The sequence below is a fragment of the Peromyscus eremicus genome, chromosome 22 (genome assembly GCF_949786415.1).
Source record: "Peromyscus eremicus chromosome 22, PerEre_H2_v1, whole genome shotgun sequence".
NCBI classification, from domain to species: Eukaryota; Metazoa; Chordata; class Mammalia; order Rodentia; family Cricetidae; genus Peromyscus; species Peromyscus eremicus.
This window is the reverse complement of record NC_081437.1, coordinates 5,112,659-5,125,335: the sequence shown is the minus strand read 5'-3', so window position 1 is coordinate 5,125,335 and position 12,677 is coordinate 5,112,659.

The window sequence follows — 12,677 nt, the reverse complement described above, 5'->3', positions numbered from 1 at the left end:
AATTTTTCATTCCACCCATTTATTGAACAACAACTATGAGCCACACAGGTGCGATATTGTGAGGAAAAATGGCATTAAAAATAAATTAAAAGATCAAAGGGGAGAGAGGTATACATTCTGGATTTCTTTCCTTGTAAAATTGTTTCTTTTCTAGGGAAGCAAGCGAGTTAGAAATCTTTTGATCTTTGTTATATCATAGAAGTGCTTCTTATATTTTTCTTACTTTTTCCAACTGCGACTTGTCTTTGATTCTGAACGTGAGTGTGTCCAATTAAAGCAGACAAATTCAACGGAAGATATAACAACTTTCCAGATGATTTTCAGCTATTATAGATATTCACTTCCTTGACCAAATTAATGACTAGGGGCCTCTAGCTGAGAGTTTCTGTATGTATTTGGTGACTCATTTTTCAGTTAATGTGTAGTACAATACACTTAAGACTGTATCTGTTCTAAAGCTGTTGTTTTTTAATTCTTGCTAAACTAAAATATTCTCCCTTGAGGGTCTTAGAATCTTCACCATATATAACAGTAACAATTGCACAGTAGGAATGTTGCATGTTTTAGAAAAGAATTTCATCCCAGATGAAGTCCTTTCACAGCAAGCATTTCTCCTTTGAATTTCTTTTAATTTAGTTTCTTAGTTCTATAAAGCTGAAGCATTTTTATACTATCATTTTTTTTCTCATTTTATAGATAGGTCAACAGAACACCAAAGATTAAGTGGTTTGACTGAGGTCATACAGAAAAGCATTTCTTCAAAGCCAGTACTACATATCCAGTTTTCTCAGCCTTTAAGCCTAATCCCAAAATTTCTTCTTGGTTTTCCTAAAATGTATTCAATTTTACTGTCCTTCTTTCTGTAACTTTCTAGGCTTCAAATACGCCAACTTCTTTCCTATTCACGTCTTAGTTGAGGAACTTCACAGCTGTGGGTAATCAGTCATCACTGAACATTTATTAGATATGGAGTGACTACAAAATAAGACAGCAAAATTGCTCCCTCAGAAACTCCAAGTAGAAATATTGATGTATAAGATCATTTTAACATTGTATGGAATCGCTATGATAGTTAGTATAAAAACCTATTAGTGTCCCAACCAATGTAAGGATTATTAGTCAGAATACACTACGCAGGAACTCCATCTTTGAACCTACAGTCAGTGTATTTGACTTGAGGACAGAGTAGATGTGCCACAACTGTGCTTACATAGGTAGAGTTTCTGCTCTTTAACAGGAGTGTCAAGTTAACATGGGAAGAAGAGAACAGTTTTTAAATAAGTGGTCCTCACTTACGTGGTTGTTCACAGAGGAATCAAATATACTTGACCCTTCTGCCATATCACCCGTAAGGAGAGTTGTTATGGGCCTTAGTCCTAAATGGAAAGGGCAAAGCTATGACAAACCTAGCTGACCCAGGAGAGTGACTTCATTCCATTGTAACAACAATAATTTTAAAGCTAGAACAGTAAAGCATCAACCACAAGGTGATGGTTAAGATGATCTTTATTGAAATCCAGAACTTTTCTCCATCAAAAAGGATTATGAATAAAAAGAACAAGCATCCTCAAAAAAAAAAAAAGAACAAGCAGTCTTTCAGAAATAGCAAGTATGCTGCAACAGCTCTGTCCGACAAAAACTCGTCGAAATATTTAAATCAGTTTTAAAAAAGAGGAAAATAAACTGGTCAAAAGACTTTAAGACCACGCACATAGCTGGCGAGCAGAGGAAAATGTGCTTAAAATAAAGGGTGTGGTGGTCCGTGGTTTTACTCCAAGTACTGACTGAGGCAGTTCAGGGTCATCCTGGGCTACATAGCAATATGCTGTGTCAAAATCTGCTGAGTGTTATTAGTCATCCAGAAAAACGCAAGCCAAAGCAAAATGGAGCGTCAAACCAGCAGGTGTGATAGCATTACACCTTGATGAGAAAATAGTGTAACTAAAACACTGTGGTAGATGATAGTGTAAATTAATACCATGTACTAGAGAACCCTTACAGTATCCACCTGTTGGCATATGTAGACACATGAATCAACAGACGTGCAAAAATACATTCATGTGAGCTGTCCTCACAATAGCCAAGCTATAAGCATTCTAAAAGCATATAAGTGAAATAGAATGTTTGCAGGATGAAATGGCCCAAAGCAACAAAAATGATGATGCTTCTGTAGAAGATCAATGGCACTCACAAATATACTACAGAGAAAAATAATTCCAAAGAGAAGTAATGCAGTTTCCTTTATTCCATTTACACAAAATTTTAAAAATAGACAGATCAATAGTAATAGGAGGCCAACTGTGGTCTTCTTTGGATACGTGCATGGATAGTGAGCAGTGAGTTGGGGGTGTTTTCCATCTTTCTCTTAGTGGTAACTATAGGTGTGTGTACACATATAAAATTCACCAAATTACATCCTTCAGATTAGCGTGTTAAGTTTTGTGTTGTTTGGTAGAGAGAATAAGGGCCCCTTTGAGATGTCAACATCCTCTGCTTGAAACTTGGGAAGGGAAGTTTTGGAGATGTAACTAAGTTCAAAGATATTTAGATGGGGAAATTATCCTGGACTTTCCCCAGTAGGTCCAGTCCAAACACACTGGTCCTTAAAAGTGGAGAAGGATAAGAGATGGTCCATGAGAATTCAATCCAGCGCTGAAGACCCTGAGGATGGAGAAAGGAGGCCACGAGCCAAGAGCTATGGGCAGCTTACAAAGTGAAAAAGCCAAGGAAACAGACTGGAACTTGTGGCAGTAGTGTCCTCCAGATAACACCTTTGTGTCAGGTCAGTGAGACTCATGAGCCACAGGAGTAGAAAACAATATATTTCTGCTTCTGGAAGCCAGTGAGCTTGGATAATCCATGGCAGCAACAATAGAAAATTAATACATCCTCCCAAATTAGAAAAACAAAATGTCCAAAGCTCTTAAGAGCAATGCTTACCTGCTTTCCTTACACCTGGATTGCCTATAAAACTCTATTTATACAGCTGTTTACTTTATTATAACTTATATCCCTATAAGATCATGTGAGGAGGTCTGTATCCTCTTCATACAGTACAGATGCCTGGCACCAAGCATATGTGCATTTTATATACTAGGTGTTCTACGCATGTTTGGTAAATTAAATTAAATTGAGCCATTTATGTGCATGAGAAGCAGCGACTAGGACAGACACAATTGCACTAATGTGCTCTCGCAGCCTGCTTAGCAAGCTTTCCCCTGCAAAGACACATTAATGTGAGTAGCTCTGAATAATGAGACTGAGGTTGTTTAAAGCAGCAGGCTGGCATCAGATGAAACATTTCCATATCATTCTAGATTAAATAAAACATTTACCATTTCATGCTTTCTTTCCTGGTAATTCTGCCTTGTCCTTCACATTGGTGATTTGTTCCACATGGCCACTCATTTGGGATAATAGCAGGCCAAGAGGCGTGACAAATGAGACAGGGCCATACCTGATCACCAATATTCCATTACACTTCCCGGAGCTGTGGGCTTGGTAAAACTGTCACCGTCTTAAAACAAAGATATTGTGCTGGAGCTTCCATATTAGGAATTCAGTGACTGTGGCAGCGGTGATCAAATTATATAGCAAGTAGAGAGACATGGCTATAAAGCGAGGCTACATTCAAGATGAACTTTGTGTGTGTGCGTGTGTGTGTGTGTGTGTGTGTGTGTGTGTGTGTGTGTGTCCAGTCAAACCACAAAAATATTTTTTCAGCACGTATATGCACAGTCCCATAATACAAACTGTGGAGGCCACGAGGAAGAGAAGATAGATACTCTAGATTTCAAAAGGGGATCATGCAGTGGATAGATAAGATAAAACATTTAAGAAAAACACCCCAGGAATGAGACCCAAACATAGTCTAACACTTCAGAGGAGAGTGGCAGGATTTCACCAAGAAGGCTTTGGGGAGTTGGCAGAAATAAAAGGAGGGGTGAAATCTGAGCATGAAAGAAGGCATGTTGAAGATGCATGGAGCATCTAGGAACAATTCCCAGCCCCGCTTGTATACAGTGAGGATCTCAACTTCCAGCACTATTGACATTCTGCGCTTCACTGTTAGGAGGCTGTCTAGGGAACTGTGGGGTAGTTCTCAGTACCTCTAATCTCTACCATATTCCGCTCACCATCAGATTTAAGGCAGCCATATGGCCTCTGAGGGACAAACTGTCCCCAGCTGAGATCTACTGTTCCAGAGGAATGGTCATAAGCAGGGAGACACAGGAGTTCCAGAGGAACGGTCATAAGCAGGGAGACACGGGAGTTACCTGCCATGTGGACAAATCCAGAATTTTATTCCACACATGATGGGGAGCTGCTAAAATATTTTTCCTGCAAAGGGAAGCCTGGAAAATGTTTGAAAGGAGTTTATCTGACTAAAATGTCAGAGAAACATGGAGAGGGAATTCTGGGGAGGGGGAGCGAGGAAGCCATTTTAAAGACTAAGAGCCCCTAGAACTGCGCCTATCCTTAACATCCCACAAATGCAGAGGACTTTACATTTAGCTCAGCATTGCCATGCCACACCACTTTCCCCCCTCAAATACTAAGTACTCAGAGGTACTCACCTGCTTTTGGAAAACGAAGTATCAGTGCTCTTTGCACCCTCCTGTGGGCTTCCTTGGAGAGAATAGCAGCCACAGTGTGCTCTAAAGCAATCTGTAGCTTGGGGACTTTTTCTGGGCACACTCCCCAGCCTAACGGTGAGGAAAAGCGCTGAGGCAGCCCAGGGCCAAGCATGTGATGCAAATTCCCGGGGGCCACCCTCAGACCCACAGAAAAATCCATCAGCCATTTCTAAGGCCCCAAAGCTACCAGCCAAGGCAACACATATATAGTTTTTTGCTCTCATGCCATACTCTCTATAAATTTCAATTCTATATGTTATGAAAAAAATATTTTGAAAGTCTTGTAGGTTCCCTTCCACAGGGAGAAGAAAGGGGAAAAAATCATTGTGGGTTCTTTCCTCGCTCTCAGTAAACCATGGAGGAATGTTAGAAAACTTGTCATTGTGGTTGAGCTCCATAGAGTGCCACTGCCTTAGTGACTTGAAACTGATAATCAACCTCAGTAGGGAGGTGTCTGTATTAGGAGACTTTTCAAAGTTAGTGATGTATGTTAAGTTGTGCTGCTGTGACTGGCATACTCAAGAGTTGGCACGTAGCATGAGCATATATTCTGGCTCGCAGATTCAGAGGGTTCAGGCCATCTCAGCCAGCTTTGTGGTTTCTGCCATTATGGTGGAACAGAGCAGCATGGAGGCAGGAGCATATGGCAAAGGCTACTTCATGGTGGACAGGAAGCAGAGAAAGGCAACAGGAGGGGCTGAGGACATGGAAGGCATACCCAAGGACCTGCCCACAGTGACCTGCTTTCTAAACTTTCCAGAAGCTCCTAAAAAGTTGCCATCAGTTCTGTTCAAGTCCCAAACACAAACCTTTCCAGGAGATAATTTATATACAATCCATGGTGATCACCAATCACGTCTAAACAAAACAAAGCAACAATAAACAAACAAAACCCCCAAACCTATGACACTTATATATAAATGAGTGTTCCTCATCTGGGCTGACAATGAAATCCCCCAGTACCAGACAGGAACAGCCCTCTTTTGAGTCATTGGTCAGGGCTGTCCAAGGGACTTTCCAAACATACAGCCTATTGTTACTGCCATTGGTTGTCACCCTCTCAAGGTGGGATGCACTTCAGAAACACAGCCCAGAGTCCCCCGAGATGAGACTGGTTTGAATGCCTCACCCCTGAGGACTAGCTTTCATAGTATGAAGACAGCACCTATCAACGACAACAATGATTGAATCATTTTGTCTATCACTCGTTGCTTGGAGAATGGGATCAGAAACAGGCAACTGAGTTGAAATCCTACCTTCACCACCTTCTAGGTTGTTTATGCTCTCTGCCCTGGTTTCCTTGCTTACGAAATGTTTCTAAAATAGTACCAGCCTAATTAGTAACACTTCACACAAAATACATAAATGTCAGCTAGCTAGAAGGCATTATCAGATTGTTAGATGCAAATTAATTATTAAATTATTTTCATAATTTATATATTTATTTGTTTAAAAATCTATTTATATATTTATAAATTTCAATATTTATTTTTAAAATTATAATTGTTTAAATGTCTGACTATTCAAAAAGATTCCCTAGGAAGTTCATTGGTGTACTGAAAAATCAACATTTAGCAGTTGTGGGTCTTAGATACCTAATCACAGAAAATAGAGAATTTCCCTAATCATGAATCATCCAGATAGCAGCAAAGAGATGGAAATAGTGAGAACGTCGGGTGAACCTCATCAGAGACACTGATTATTTCAAAGGCCTTCCTTGTCTGAGCCTCATGCCCTACTGGTATGAAGGCGAACTAATGAGATGGATTTGAGTCCTCCAGTGAGGCATCAGGACCACAGAGAAGGCTCCTGTCCCATTTACTTGTGAAAAAAAAGTGCTTTGGTCTGTGCTACTGCATGAGTCTCCCCTTATCCTAGAAAACCTCAAAAACGTGAAAAGTTTGCATGGAAAAGTTCTCATTCTCATATGAATGTAAAAATATTTCCATTTCAATGCCAATCACACCCAAACGCACGTCTCTCAATCAGCTTTACTTTTTCATCATATACATCAAGTAAATGGACTTGATTCAAGTGGGCGGCGAAGCTGGCTGGGGTAAGGAACAGGCAAACCAGTAGAGAATAAGGTCCTGAATTGTAAGTTTTGAGGAGAAAGCACACATACTTTATAGTGATCACATTCATGGCCCACAAAACTCTTTTTAATTGGCTATAGAATGTAGACATACTGTCAGAATTCTTAAATCAATTTTATACAATCATGGTTTTGAGCTATCATTATTCCAATGAGATTCATATCTGCAGCTGATGTGGAAGGAATTGTGACTAAAAATATCAGAGCTGCAGCACTTATTGAAAAATTTCTGCCTGCAGATTGTTATTTTTTCTGATGCTTAAAAGCATGATGCCAGAAAGAAATGAATCCCACCTCACATCTGCCTCTTTAAATGTGGGCTTTTAACTATCATAATTCCCAAATCTAGGTTCACGCATACCACCTTGCTCCAAACAGAACATTGGGATTAATGGCATGATATTAAAAGCAGGAACAAAAAGCAATTGCTTTGGGAGACACTTAAGTAGAGCAGTACCTAGCAGAAGAAAAGAGTTGATGCATAGCTGAAATCTACCTTTGCATTAATTATCAATACAACAATGTTGGGAAGTAATAGATCGTTCTTCCATTTACCGGTACTCTGAAACCATGAATATCATTATGTGTTTAACCCTTGATGCTGTGGGCTCCTCTACTGAAACACTGAAAATCAACAGAAAATACAAGTCCAAGAGCCTCTCCTTCATCCGCTACTAAATAGTAAGCTACATTAAAATTGTGATTTCATCTTATCAATCTTCCTAGAAAACATAATACTCAACTATACCATCTTTTCAGTACACTCCTCTATGCTTTTTAGGCCCATGGAAGATTGCGCTTTTGGAAGTTGGAATGAGGCCAAAGATCAGGAAAATGGACTAGACTATAGACTGCAATATGAGGGAGAGAGGGACTTTACAAAAAGCAGTGTGCTAGTCACACCCTTTCCTTTCTATTGTATCTATTTAAGCAGATCATCATCTGCCCAGTAGTTACCATGGAAATACGGGAGATCCAGTCTAGTGCCAGCCATGGGCAATAGGTTCCTAGCAGAATGAAAACCGGACTTATAGGCATTTGTACTACCCCAGGCCAATCTTATCATCCTTCCTAGTCATCCCATTTATAAGCAGTAAAGCCAATTAAATACAAAGGATGATGAGGACCCAGAGAAAAGTATGTCTTAGGACTGAGATACATGGAAATTCTCTGGAATCAGGAGACGTTCATAGGAAATGTGGCAGAGTTGTAAAAAAAAATGTTAAATTACTATCTTAACTAATTTGCTTGAAGAATGGGCTGAAAATTGTCTCAGATGATATCAGAGGATAAATTTGAAATTGTGCTCTAAGAATGGGGTTTCTTAGAAGATGTTCTTCAGGGGAAAAATTCCTATAATTTATGTGCTTTGTCATATATCTGTATCTATCTATCTGTCTGTCTGTCTGTCCACCTGTCCATCTGTCTATAGCTAGTATCATCTAATCATCATCACATAGAGATCCAGTTAGAATCTATGGAAATTGCCCTACATGCATTAGGAAGTGAAATATAAATTCAAGATTATCCATGTCTACTTCTTTTCTAACTACAGTCTCCTGTTTGAGCCTGAAAGCAGCTCTACTCAATACATTTTTCTTGCATCATCTCCCAATCAAATGATAGGATAGTTATCAAGAGGGTCAGGGCACCATCACTTCTCATCACTCCTAGCATCAAGTTGCAGAAGTGAATAGCATTTTGATCCAAAGTTTAGGGTCTGCCTTCTGCCATCAAGCTTCAACTCATAATGTAAAGGTTTATCGGTGTGACAGGTACAGAAGACTAGAGCTTGGTTACCCTTGTACCAGTTTGTTTGTAGGACCTACTTGCTCTGCTGGGGAGGTAAACCGTTGAGATCAGCTGCTTCTGACTGTACCCTCCTGCTAGTAAAGGAGAGGTGGCACTCCTCAGAAGCCAGCCACTGCTTTCACCTCCAGTTAAGAGGTGAGGCTCAGGTAGGATAAACATAAAGAGACTCCACCCCAATATGATAGTAAAGCTTTGTCCCGAATGTCCAGGACGAAGAGAACATTTTAAAGCAGTGAATGAAAGACCAGTCTGCTCATCAGAAACAATGGAGGCCAAAATGTGGAGGGTGACATGTTCAAATTCTGAAAGAAAATAACTGTCAACCTATTATCTTCAACCAGAAAATGTATCTTTTAAAATCGAAGCCAAAATAAAGGTACACAAAAACTAGATACACAAAAACTTAATATTTGTTACTGCAGACCCACTATACAATAAGCATTTTAATATGCTGAAGGAAGATATCACGTCGAAAGGAAGTAAGTCTTAGTCAGTATTCTGTTGCTGTGAAGAGACACAATGACCACGGCAACTCTTGTAAAAGAAAGCATTTAATTGGTGCTTGCTTGCAATTTCAGTGATGTAGTCCATTGTCATCATGGAAGGGAGCATGGTAGTGTACAGGCAAATATGGACCTGGAGAAGTAGCTAAGAGTTCTACATCTGGATCTGTAGGCAGTAGAGAGAGACACTGGGCCTGGTTTGGGCTTTGAAACCTCCCAGCCTGCCTCAGTGACATATTTTCTCCAAAAAGGTCACACCTGCTCCAACATGGCCCCACCTCCTTCTCAAGTAATGCTATTCTCTAATGACTAAACATTCAAATATATGAGCCTATATAAGCCATCCTTATTCAAACTATCACAATATGGAAATTCAAAACCAAATTAAAAAACAGTACTGGCAATGATAATTGTATAATTCTGAAACACAAATAAACACATACATTTCATGTTCTCTTGACTGATTTTAAACAGTTTTATAAAATGGCATAGAGAAATTAAGTACATTTGTTGCTCCCAGCACAGAGAAAATGGGAATTAGATGTATTTGGGAAGGCAAATGGCATGAAAGGTAACTTGAATCAACAGGAACAAAGACTGGGAATCAGACAAGGTCACAGGATTAATATAGCAAACTCTGTAACTCTGCCCTTGCTTTTCTTCCTTTTTTGCTGCTTCTTAAATGCCCATAAGATTATATGAAGTAATTATCATAATATACTTGGGGATTTGTAGCATATGTAGATATAATGACTTAAAAAAACAGTGCAAAGAAAAATGAACAATCAGAGCAGAGCTGAGCAGGAGCAATGGTTCTGTGTCTCATGTGAGTTCATGTCATATCTGCTTTGCCTGCATGCAGACTTGGAGAATCCCGGTTTCATTCCTGAATAAGTTTCAAAAAAGTATTAGTTTTCAAAGGCTTCTAAATTGTGGGCTGTAAATCAGTGACTTTGGGTTATATGATATACTTTTTTTTTTTTTTTTTTTTTTGGTTTTTTTGAGACAGGGTTTCTCTGTGTAGCTTTGCGCCTTTCCTGGGACTCACTTGGTAGTCCAGGCTGGCCTCGAACTCACAGAGATCCGCCTGGCTCTGCCTCCCGAGTGCTGGGATTAAAGGCGTGCGCCACCACCGCCCGGCAGGTTATATGATATACTTTTGATAGATGAAAAACCATTGTAGTATGTTAAATACGAGATACACTTAGCATGGTGACACACAGAAGGGGCTGAAGAAGGAGGAACATAAGTTCAAGGCCAGCTTGGGATGTACAGTAAGGCCTTGTATCAAGGATAAACATATAAATAAGATAGTAATTAAATAAAAATACGAGGTGCTCATACAAAGGGTAGAGATCAAAGAATAAAAAATATGAGGTAAATCCAAACAGAATGATTCTGATAATATTAAGGTATTATGTGCTGTATACATATATAACATGTACCTACTGTTATATACTCAGACAGAGCAATTGAGTGGTAAATCAAAGTCATACTATGTAACCTGCTGTAGGCTCAAATCAGATAAAATGAAAATTGATAAAATTATTAGAGGTAGATAAATCAGGCATTACAGCTACAGGCTGTAGACACTCATCTACAATATACCTGTTGGACCTAGCCAAAGAAAATATAGTAGAGCAAATAAAACTTGAGAAATTAAATTGACAAATTTACTTTAAATATACAAATAAATACAGAATTTCAAATTAATAAATACAGAAAAAATCATTCTGACATATTATACATTTATACACATGTATGTACATATTAACCATGCTGGCAGAAACTAGTGATATATTAGGCCATTTATTAAAGCTCTAAAAGAAATAAGAGCTGAAGATTAAAATGATCGTTTTCTAGATCATACACTGGACAGAAAGTTCAATTTTGCATAAATTGATGACTGTATAAGTAAGCCAATGAGCAGACCAGTCAGTAAAGGTGGGTTGTGCATGGAATCATTGTAGTATGTCTACAAGCAAGGATTATAGGTAATCAGAATGTCTAAACTCACCATGCAGATAATGCGGCGATTTAACAAGGCAACTGCACATAGTTTATCTGGTAGCTAAAAGGAGGTTTACTTTGGGGTAACTTACAGCCAGTAAAGGGGTTGGTTACAGGATCTGGGAGAGGTGAAGTGCAGTCCAGCATGGTTCTCTGGAGAACTCTGACTTGGTCGGCAATCCAGCATCAAGGATCACGTGGTACCAAAAACTGGCATGTACAGATCTCAGGTCTTAAGGGTTCCTGTCTCTGCCACGCCCCCAGGGCAGGTCATAGGTAGGTATGGCAGTTACCGGCTGCCTCACTGGGGCGGTGCTTCAACGTCAAAGCTGGAACAGCTACCCACTGTAGTGCAAATATAGAATAAAGTTTATTTTTAATTCTATAGGTAAACCTTGGATATCAGGGAAGATAACATAAAAGAAAATGCCAAGAATCTGCTTCCCTACCAAGACTTAGACAACCACTTTGATAGAAAGCATTTGATATAATCATTCTGGATCTCTGAATTTATTTGAAGGCTTGTAGCTCCTAGGATACAGCTTATACATTAAACTGTGGTTAATTTAGATCAATTACAGCTCTTAAGGATTGTGGACACGATGTTATTCTCCAGCTTTGTTGGGCAGCCATGCTTGCGTTCCTTGAGCAGTTATGAACAATTTGTGGGAACTGGGCAGGGGAATAAGAACCTTGCCTTTCAAATATCTAAAGTATTCAATGTAAAGAGTCTTAGTGTAAAACCACTACACAAAAGCAATATAATAAATATTTAAAAATTTAATGTAATCTGTGAAGAAACAAATGTTTATGCTTAAATAAAATATGTACACATCAGTAAAGATCTATAAAACTTAAAGGAAATAGAAAAATTTAATTATAAAGAGTTAAATATGAATAATTTTATAATTGAGCTGTGTGAAAATTTCAAGCACATATAATCCCTTTTACATGAAGGTTGTTAACAAAATAATGCAAAAGAAAGCAATCTAGATAAGTGAAAAAAGTCAGTCCAGCAAATTAAATGAAGACATATTTTAGAGATGTGAAAAAATACTGAATGTGATAATATTTGCCCAAGGGTACGTCTGTTGTGTGCATTGCCATCTAGGTAGTCCTCACAGATGCAGCCACGGCTTGAGTCAGCAAATGCACTGGCACCATTTTCCCTGTAAGAGATAAAATAGAACTCACGATTGCTTATAAGTGTTCAACACATTGTTATTCCTCACAAAACAAACTTTTAGAAAACTAGAAATAGAAGGTAGTTTTCTTATCTTGATAAAGGTCATGCAACAAAGGCCTACAGCAAATACCACATTTAATTTAATGAAGAAACTTTGGACATCTTCCCTTCAAGCTCAGAAATATTCCTGTTGTGCTTGCTACAATTGTTGCTAATTAACAGAGTTCTCACTACTCTTCTGTGTGTTCATACATGCATATACACAGGTATACACACACACACACACACACACACACACACACACACACTCACTCACAGAGAGACCCTCCTCACCTGATGTCACACTTCCGGGATTGCCAGTTTTCTCCTTGTTGAACAAGGTAGTATGTGACAGCTTAGCTGTTTTGTCCCAGATCAACCAACTAATGAGCAGC